Source organism: Neomonachus schauinslandi, chromosome 4, assembly GCF_002201575.2.
Source record: "Neomonachus schauinslandi chromosome 4, ASM220157v2, whole genome shotgun sequence".
Classification (NCBI taxonomy): domain Eukaryota; kingdom Metazoa; phylum Chordata; class Mammalia; order Carnivora; family Phocidae; genus Neomonachus; species Neomonachus schauinslandi.
In genome coordinates, this window is record NC_058406.1 from 46,357,840 (window position 1) to 46,369,192 (window position 11,353).

Below are 11,353 nucleotides of genomic sequence, written 5' to 3' on the forward strand. Positions count from 1 at the left end.
CTTTCAGGCTTTCACCCCTCTGTGTATGTGCCTTAAGCACTTACCACATTATTAATTAATTCACTTATTTTAGGAATGTTTTCAAGCACTGACTTTGTTCTGAACACTGCTAGGAGTAGTGCATATGGTGTGTCTATTACCCCCGTGGACCTTACCATCCACGAGGAAGCCAGACATTAAGCTCAAAGTGAGTATTACGGTAGGTGAAGAACAGGGTGCTACAGGAACTAACTTCCTGCTTTTCTTCCTTTCTTCCACTGTCCTTCTCACGTCCTGCCTTCCTTCCACAAATATTTATGAAGGTGGCTCCGTGGCGCAATGGATAGTGCATTGGACTTCCACAAATATTTATGAAGTGCCTACTAGATGTCAGGCCTGGTCTTGGAGCCAGTGGTAAAGCAACGAATAAGAAAGATGAGATGGCTGCCCTCTTGGAGCTTATATTCCACTGATAAGTGGGAGATTTGACCCAGGAGAGGAAAATCTTGTGAGCCATACTGAAGAGTTTGGATTTGATCCAGTTGTTGAATGAAAACCAAATATTGCCTTTAGGCCAGAGAATGGTCTCAGCAGATTTGTGTTTCAGAGAAACCACACTGGAAAACAATACAGAGGATGAGTGGACCTCTCAAGGATGAGACTGGTGGCAGGAAGTTCCGACTGGAGGCTCCGGGGATATGCTGGAGATGGGGGTGATGGAGCTCCAGACCAAGCAGGGCTGATGAGAAGGAAAGACAGCCCCATAGCTCACCCAGGACCGGGATAGCCAGTGACACTGGCACCCTGGGCCGTATGACAAAGCCGCACCTCTTCCAACCGATATTTTAAAAATGGACACCTCCCAGCATAATACCCTCCAGTTCCATCCACATCGTCATGCTGAGCAAAAGAAGTCAAACAGAGAAACACATGTATCATATGACCTCACTGATATGAGGAATTCTTCATCTCAGGAAACAAACTGAGGGTTGCTGGAGTGGTGGGGGGTGGGAGGGATGGGGTGGCTGGGTGATAGACATTGGGGAGGCTATGTGCCATGGTGAGCGCTGTGAACTGTGTAAGACTGATGAATCACAGACCTGTACCTCTGAAACAAATCATACATTATATGTTAAAAAAAAGAAGATAGTAGGAAGGGAAAAATGAAGGGGGGGAAATCGGAGGGGGAGACGAACCATGAGAGACTATGGACTCTGAGAAACAAACTGAGGGTTCTAGAGGGGAGGGGGGTGGGGGGATGGGTTAGCCTGGTGATGGGTATTAAAGAGGGCACGTACTGAATGGAGCACTGGGTGTTATACGCAAACAATGAATCATGGAACACTACATTGAAAACTAATGATGTAATGTATGTGATTAACATAACATAATAAAAGAAAAAAAAGAATTGTATTTTAGAAAATAATTTTTGAATAGGACTATTTTATAGATTCAACAATATAATAAAACTAATTTTGTCAACTGAAAAAAAAATGGACACCTCCATTTAGTGGGCATGAAGGGAAATAAAGTGCCTATTAGTAGAAGTTGCATGCCTATTTCTTTACACTTTTTATTTGTACTGAAGACAACATTTCAAATCATTTGTATTCATCTTCTATTTCACAATTTCTTTGTCTCTTATAGCAGGGTAGCAGACTGAGCTGTGAGAAGTCCAGCCCCTCTGCTAGAGAGACCACAGGGAAAGGTCCTGAGACTACCCAGTAAGGGGGAGGCATCAAGCTGAGCCCAGCCCCCAGCTGTCCCCAGGGTGCCAATCATGAAGTGATGACAACCTAGGACCCTCAGACCGGCCTGGCAACCAGCTGGTACCAATGAGCGACCCATGTGAAGCTTGAGTATCTCCCAGCTGTGCCCTGTCTGAATTCATGACCCATAAATTGTGAGATATAATAAAACAATTGTATCTTCAAACCACTAAGTTTGGGGTCATTTGCTGTATAGCAATAGATAAACAGACCATCCTTATTTGTTGACACTCGAGGTAAGCCCTGGCACCATCTGAAAACCTTTCATGTGATCCCTACAAAGGTCACAGGGACTGAACTCCAACCTGCATGCCACCCCAGCTGATGGGTCTACAGAAACCATGGCAACACCATTCCTTCCAGGTAGATGTGGGGAGGCCCCTGAGTCATGAGAAGATGCCAGTGAAGAATCTTTCAGGGGTATCTAGCCTTTTTTTCTCCCTCACTGGATGGCAAAGAAGACATATGTGTCAGTTGCCATTGGCAGCCACCATATGAACACAAGGGGAGCCAGACTTAGGATGAGGCCATTGCTACAGAAGACAGACGGGAGGGATGGAAAGAACAGGAACCCAGGACCAAAATGGCATCATCAAATCTCTCAATCAACCAGCTCTGAAACCCCCCACCTCACGCACTATTGGATATCTGCTATGTGAACTAATGTGTTTCCTTCTAGCTTAAGCCAGTTTGTGCAGGATTTGTTGCCTACTGCCCAAAGCAAGATAATTAATGCTATAATTCTTTTCTCTGAAATTTGCACATTTGGTCAGTAAGTTTAATTTCTTCAGTTCCAGCTCATCCTGAGATCAACCTATGCTCACTTGCTCTCTTTGAATTCTCAGTATGGAGAATGAAAGGGAAACAAATTTGATCTGTCATTTAAACCATAAATTTGACTTACTACATAAAATTCATGAAAGTGATGCCTCCAAACAGTAGAAGAGTGCAACACATAAATATTAATAACAAAAATTATAAGAAGGATAACAAATATCATTGAGAAGTTATAATATGCCAGGCATTGTTTTAAATGCCGTATAGATGACTTCATTGAATTCCCACGGTTCTATGTGGCTAGAGATATTTTAATCTCCATTTTACAGAGTAGAAGCTGAGACAGGGAAAAATTAGGTTAATTTTCCTAGGTCACACAGCAGCAAGTGGTAGAATTGGGATTTAAACTGAGAAAGTCTGACTCCAGAGCTCTACCTCTCAATGACTATTCTAAACCAAAAAAGTAGTAAGAAAGAAAAGAGGAACACTGAAAGAAAAAAACTAAGTATTTCCTAGATTTGTAAGCAAGGCAGGAGGATTCATGGGTGGGAGGGAGTGGGGATGAATGGATCAATAATGAGACCAAGGGAGAATGAGGCACAAATGGGTCCCGAACATCTTACATGACCTTGACCACTGTCTATTGATGTTTTATAAGTACCTATATTCCATATTTACGTATATATGTATACATATGCATATACACATATTATAAATTTCTAATTAATACCTCTTTGCTATGTGACCTTGACCTTGCAAACTTTAGTTTTGTTGACCATATTAGTGTATCTTAGGGGAAGTGTGGCCCTATACAACAGGTATCAAAACCAAGCCCCAAAGTATGGCTCTCCCTTGACCAGCCCCAGTTTCTCCCCTGGGCTTTGCTGCCTCTGGGCTGTTACTAAACTCACTCTGCTAACAATTTCAACTGTAATTAGTTTTTTGGAACAAGAGGCAGGGGGGCTGGGAATCCCAAAGTGGGCTTTGCATTCATTTGACATAAGACCTTGGTCCATCCAGTGTAATTGGTCCCTCTATTTAGAGGAAAGGAGTTTCTGATAGGCCAATTTTGTGCCAGAGTCTAAGCATTACTGTGCCAAACACATAGCTACCATTCAGGCTCTTTCTTCAGAGAAATAAACTTTTCAATATTATGGCAGGCTTCTACACAGGAGAATAAGTTGTCCAGTCAAATCCTTGAAGAAGTGAGTCTGTATTCGTAACATTCCTGTCCCAGAACTGTATGGGAAATGTTCCTTCTCTGAGATAGTCTGTTCTGAGGACCAGGCTGTGGACAACCTCTGAACAAAGACCATTCCTACATCTTTTAGGCTCCTGAGCATCTCATTCATCTCCAGGCTCCTCAAAGTCAAGTTCTCTGGGGACCAGTGTTTTTTATTGGAGACAGATACCCATGATTGGGAAATGCCCTTCTCTTAGGCAAACCTCGTTCCATTCAAGGCTGCTGATGAAAATTATTTAGTGTGATGGATTTTTCCAGATGATATCCAGGTCTGCCATTCTTTATACTTACCAGTGTATCTACTTCTGCAAAACAAATCACAGAGATGGAAACCCCCTCCCATGTCAGAGGAACTTTCCTCCAACCAATGTCTGTATTTGCCTCACGATATGTTCTTCCAAAGTGCTTACCCCCCATGCTCTCCTTTGTGCATCCATTTATTTATTCATGCAATACATTCACTCATTTCATACAGAGAGACTATACTGTATCATGCACTGGGCAAACTACTGAGGACACAGGGATGAGCAAGATAGAACAGTCTCTGCTATCGTGGAGCTTAGCAGGGAAGACAAGCTCTTAGAGTAGGAGTATATTGAATATATAATTTGTAATGGAAAACTGCAGAATGATATGGGGATTTTTAGCAAGGAGGTGAGAGTGGCCATCTAAATACACTGGGAGTCAGGGAATGCCTTCTCAAGCAAGTGAAGTCTAACCCAAAACTTGGAGGATGAGCAGTACTTGGCCAGGGGAAGAAGGAGAACATCTCTGTTCCAGGTTATGGCAGAAGTCATCCATGGTATTCAATTTCTACTTCAACCTCCTTCTAGCGTGTGTAGACTGGAAAGCTAAAAAAAAAAAAAAAAAAAATCACATTTCCAGGTTCCTTTGTGGTACAAATTCTGAATATGAATTATTCCAGTCCATCGGATGTTCTCAAGCAGGGTTTAGAAGATGGAGTGACGAGGTGACCTCACCTGCCTGCTTCTGTAGCTCTGCTGGCAAGTGCACCGGAGGTCTGGCTTTCCGGAGACACCGCTTGATTATGGTGGCTTCCTGGTCATCTTCACTTCTAGACTGTGGCTCTTGCTGATTTGGGTGGTTTCCCGATCCTGCCAGAGAGCAGCTGCAGAGGCAACTTCCCCATTTGGCTGCCAGTTCCATGAGGCATAAAAGGCAGTTCTTCTGCTGGCCAGAGCCACCATGGTTCTTGAGGTTGTACTTAGTCTTGTTTTCCAGACTTGCCATTGCTTCTATAACCACTTACTATCATATCAGTTGAGACTTATATTAAATGCAATTTACAAAAAAAAATCTCAGGCAAGTTTTACTGTTAGGAATTGCACGCACATCTAGAGTTGCTAATTCAGTGGCTTGAAAATGTCAGGACCAGGGACTCCATAATTTTGCAAGGCTGCAAGATGGCTACTGTGCTCCGGCCACTACATCTACATTCCAGACGAGAGGTAGAAGAAAGAAAACAAAGAGGAAGTGGCAATACCCATTTCAGGAATGTGAACCTTCCCCAGAAATCACCATTCATCTTTTGCCTACATCACATTGGCTACAACTGTTACATGGCCACCTGGATCTGAGTGAGAGGCTAGGAAATGTATGTATATTTCTTAGTTGTGCGCTTTGCTGTCCTAAACAAAACTGCAGTTCTGGGAGGGGAACATTGACTTCGGGGCGGCCGCCTGCAGAGGCCACCCTGTGTTCCCGTTCCCCCAGCCTGGGATGCCCTTCCCTCCTATTCACCTACTGAAATCTCATTCATCTTGTAAGAGTCCAGTGAAATGTCACCTTTCCCAAATTTTTCCAGGTATCTCAGAAGAAACTTTCTCTTTTAATTCTTCAGTATAGTAAGCAATATCTTGGATGCCTACTAAATGCCAGGCCCTACTAGGAGCTACGGATAGAGATAAGTAAGAAAGAATCACTGTCCTGATGAAGCTCAGTTTATTTTGGGGTCTAAAAAGCAGACTCAGGTTATTGTTTAAGGGGCACAAAGCTTCTGTTTGGGGTGACGAACAAGTTTTGGAAAAAGCATGGGGACAGTTGCACAGCAGTGTGAATATAATTAAAGCCATTCAATCACATGCTGAAAAAAATGGTTAAAATGGCAAATTTTACATTATATATGTTTTGGCCCATGCACATGCACATGCACACACACCTCAGACTCAGAAACCAAAAAATGTCAATACAGTGTGGCAAATGCAAAGGCAGAGGAGGGACAGGATAATGGGGTGCACAAAGAGTCATCTGCATTGCCCGGGCATCTGTCCTGGCTCTGCCACCATGTCCGTTGGGCATACTGGGAAGCAGAGGCTGAGATGCAGGTAGGACCAAGAGGTTTATGGAGGAGTAACCTAGAGAAGGGAGTGAGCAGGACTGGGCAGAGGAAGCTGCTAGAACTACAAAGCCCTTTGATAAAGTTTCTGCTTGCCCAAAGGAGAGTGCTGGAGGAGGGAGCCCCTTAGAGGAATCCCACTTTGGGTGGAGATGCCGAGCCCCTTCTGCCACCACCTTGCTCAGGCATCGGCTGGGGCTGCACTGGGAAGGGACAAGGGTGCCAGGAAGAATGAACTACTGGAGGCTGTCTGCTCACCGAGGACTTTCTTTCTCTCTTCTTCTTTCTTTTCTTTCTTTTTTTTTAAGAGAATACACGTGAGTGGGGGAGGGGCAGAGGGAGAGAATCTCAAGCAGACTCCCTGCTGAGCTGGGAGCTGGATTTCACCACCCTGAGATCATGACCTGAGCCAAAATCAAGAGTCCTATGCTTAACCAACTGAGCCACGCAGGTGCCCCTCATCATGTCCCTACAAAGGGCATAAATAGAGCCCATCTCTGTGTCTGCCACAGGCACCATTCGCTGTGCGATCTTGTGTATTTACAACTTCTGCGCTTAGGTTTTTCCATTTGCAAAATCAGTTTTATAATAATAATAGCAACCTCACCCACTCATTGGGACAATTACATGAGCTGTCTAATGCATACTGCTTAGTAGAGGGTCCAGTTTCTAGTAGGTCTCATTAAGTGTTGGCTATTATTATCAGTATTTTCATACTACCGTAGAATGTATATTATGAAATAAATACAAAAAAATAAGTTACAAGGATATGCTACAATAAATATAAGTAGAAGTTCTGGTATTTTCTGGAGCTGAACTGATTGTCTTCTGTGTTGCTTTTTTTGAACTCACAATTTGAGCCACAGGTGACAGTGACTGTGGCTAAGCTGGTGGAAGCGGATCTAATTAGTGTGAACAGATTCAAAATGCATTTAAAAATGTTAGGACTTGCAATGGAGTGGTCATGGGAGGGAGGGAGCAGTCAAGGCCAACCCTTAGGTGCTGTATCTGGCTTGAGCAGTTGTGTGGATGGTGTGGTCACCAAGGTGAGAAAGGCTGGATGCAAGGGGGCCATGGGGCCCAATCCAGGCTGTCCTTGGAACACACAGATATCTGTGAGGCAACACAGAAGCCAAGGAGGCAGCTGGGGATGCCAGCTCAGAGGTGAGATTTGGGCTGGGATATAATTTTGGGAGTTACTATCCTGAGGATGGTGTTTCCATCCCTGGATACCTTTCCACTTAACTTCCTGCCTCTCCTCGCCTCCTTTTCTGCTCCAGCCACTTTGACCTCCAGGCTGTTCCTTGAAGTTGGCAAGGAAACTCCGGCCTCAGGGCTTTTGCACTTGCTGTTCCCTCCACCTCAAGTGCTGTTCCTCCAGATGGCCACTCAATTAATTAAGACTCTCTTTTCAAATGCATCTCCACTCAAATCTCACCTCATCAGAATCCTCCCCTTTCATTCTGTTCAAAATCACCTCTGACCCCTCTCTTGCTTCCCCCACTGCCTCCCGCTGTCTCCTTACTGGATAAACTTTATTCTTCATTGCAATTTACCACTATCTGATATTATATACTTATTCTGTTGTTTTTACAATCTCATTCTTCCCACCAGAATAGAAGTTCCACAAAGGCAGGGATCCCTTCTGTCTCACTCACTGCTGTATTCCCACTGCTTATATCAGTTTTTGAATTTAGTAGGCACCCAGTAAATATTACTTAAATAATTGAATGAATGAATGAACACAAGAATGAATGCCACCATTCTTGTTTGTCCTTTTCACCTGGCCACATCCTATTCACTCCCAAAGACTCAGGTCAGGCCCTGCCTCCTCCAGCAAGTCCTCCCTGACTTCCCGGGCTGGGGTGAGCACCCTTTGCTTTTCTTCTGGGCTGGCCTCTGTTACAGATGTCTGACCTTGCACTGGGATTGTGAGTAGTGCCTCCCACCCCAACCTCTAAGCTTCTTGAGGGCAGAAAAATCTTATCCCTCTTTCTCTTTAGCACCTGACAGAAAGGAAGCGCTCAGTAAATGCTTGTGGGATGAATAAAAGAATGAATAAGTGGATTATAGCAGAAAATTAAAAAGCCGCACACAACTCTGATGTGCAAAATAACATAATTGTCTTTGGCGATAATTAATTTTATTTTGCTCTTGCATGCCCACTCCCACTAATGATGGAAAATGGTCCCTAAAGTTGCCAACTAAAAGCAACTCAGCTTATTTGGAATTCATACAGTTTCTTCCTACCAAAACTAGTCATGTTGGGTTGATAGTTGATGTAAACTCAAGCCTTCTATCAATATTGCTTCTTTCCTCATTCGAGAAGATTTCCTTCTCTCCCAAGATGGTGTCTGAATGCAAGTGTGAGTTTATGCATGCCCAGGGTGATGGAGGTAGCAGGAAAGAGAGTAAAGATGGGGAGGGGTCCTGGTCCAAGAGCTCCTTAGTTCTCAGGGTAATTATTCCAGAAGGCTGCAGGTTTAGCTTGGTCCCTCAGCACTCTGGGTAGATGTCTATCATGGACTTTATAATACCTGAGGTCTCCTGGGTGTCATCCATCCATCCATGGTCCCTACTGCTGAAGGCTTCAACCCTGCTTTACCCTCTAGTTGCAATGTCTCTGTTCTCTGCGGCTTCTGGTTCTTGACCCCAGTCCTGGAGCTTCCAGGAATGTTCTGTTTCTATATTGCCTCAAGTTAGTGTGCAGCCCCTGTGGATTGCCCTTAGACACCTTCTTAGCTTTACTGCTTATATATCCATGTGATGTTGGACATGAAGCCATGCTGACCCTGAGACTTGAAATTTCCCAGAGCTATACTCTGAGACCCAAGGAGCAAACTACTCTGCACTATGATCCCCTCACCTCTCTCACAACACAGCTCTTCAGAGAGTTTAGCCTTCAGGTTGGGCTTTCTCCTCCCTCTGACCATTGCCCCATGCCAGAACCGCTTTCTATTACACATTTCTATCTGGACAGATATCCCTATATTTCTTACCTTCCTCTTTTTTTTTTGGTTCACTGTAGGCTTCTATTTTTCAGGTAGTTTCCTCTCTCATATTACTTGGTCAAGAAGCAGCAGAGCCCGGCCACATGGTATAAGGAGACGGGAGATTCAAGAGAAAGGAAATGACACTGGAGATCTCCTATTCAGATGATGGATGGATGCATGGCTGGCTGGATGCATGGATGGCTGGATCCATGGATGGCTGGATGCATGGCTGGCTGGATGCATAGATGGATGGATATCAGATGACTTATCTCGTATCATTAGGTCCTTACAGAGAGACAGTCCAGGACCCCAAGTCTGATCTTCTGACCATTCTTTCCTTTGTATCTTTTGGACTGAAAATCTAGTTTCCCAACTTCCCAGCTTTCCCAAATGCCACTCATCCTAGAAAGCTTTCTCAGAGGGTCATTATGTGCTTTAGGAACTCTGAGCTGTTCACATGTGAGGGTACACTTTCCATGGTGCACACACAGAGCAGTAATTTATCCTGGGAGTTCCCCAGTGCCCAGTGGTCTGCAGAGCTAGTTAATTAAAAGCCATTTTGCAATTATGGAAAATGACAAGACGGCAGCTTGATCAGATATTCTCTGTGGAATTCTATTTCGTTCCCTACGTTTTGGCCCAAAATGTCTGTTTTTATACTTAAGTCAATTCTCTCTCCCCCGAAATCCTGATGCCTGAATCCAAATGCTCAATCAGCACTTGGATGTCTACCATGCATTTCAAAGTTAACGTGTCCACAATGCATTCCTGATTTCCAACTGTATCCAGTCTCCTTTCCTAATCTTCTCCATCTAGCAACACGTTATGTCAAATCTTGGAATCATCCATGACTATTTTTCTTATACCTCGCATTCGTGCCACCAGCAAATCTCATCACTTGTATCTCTGTTATATCTCCAGAACCACCTGAGCTTCTCATCATCTTCAGAGCTACTGTTTTTTTTTTCCAAAACATCATCATCTTTGCCTGGACTGTTTCAAAAGCTTCTAACTGATCTCTCTGTTCTTACTCTTGTCCACTGCATTATTTAGTATGTGTGTATATACATATATGTGTACACACACACACACATATGCTTGGTTACTCCAACCGAGACCCATATAAACAATGGCTTAAACAAGACAGGAGTTTCTCACTCCTCTAGCCACCGAGGTGCAAGCAGTCCAGGACTGTGTGGCAGCCCCATGGCATCAGGTTCCCTGTTTCTGTGGCCCCACCTTCTGCCCGGTATTTCCTTGGCTCATGTCATCCAACATTGCTCACCACCCTGTCTGCATACTGCCCAGTTGGGAGGAAGAAATGGAGAAGGGGAAGGCACACTCCTTTTATTTTTTTTAACTGCATGGCCCACAAATTGTGCCCACTTCCATTTATACACATTGTTCAGAATATATTCAAATAGCCATGCCAGCTACCCGGGCCGCTGGGAACAGAAACCATTCTGCACAGCCAGGGGTCCAGCTAAAAGTCAGGTTCTGTTGCTACAGAAAGAAGGCTGAGCGGATCCTGGCTGAGTGGATCTTGGCATGTCTATCATATACCTACCCTTCAGGTCTGCTTTCCCGGCTATAGCCGAGGTGAACATCGTAAAACAGCCATCAGGACATGTCACTCAGCAAATGACAGGATGGTACTCAATAAATCTTTGTTTAATGCCCCACTTAATAAACCCCAGTCAAGCCTGGAATCATAGTCGGCACTAGCTAGAAGGAATCTCAGATAATTTTCAGCACAATGGTTTTCAAAATTATTTTAGACCAAAAAATAGGTATGTTTATAGAAAGTCTCCAGAGAAAGATTGTGTGTAAAATGGATAAACGTCAGCTGCCCTGATTGAAACCAGGGGCAGCCAGGGATCCCTTCACTTTCTCTTTCCTACCTCAGCCCAAACCAGGGACAGATCCAGACTGACATCCCCAAAGCTCTGTGGACCACACTTTGAAAACTGATTCTAGCAGAACACCTACAAAAACTCTCTCAAGTAAATAAATAAAATCTTTTTTTTTAAAGATTTTATTTATTTGACAGAGAGAGACACACACAGTGAGAGAGGGAACACAAGCAGGGGGAGTGGGAGAGGGAGAAGCAGGCTTCCCGCTGAGCAGGGAGCCCGATGCGGGGCTCCATCCCAGACCCCGGGATCATGACCCGAGCCGAAGGCAGATGCTTAACAACTGAGCCACCCAGGCGTCCCATAAATAAATAAAATCTTTA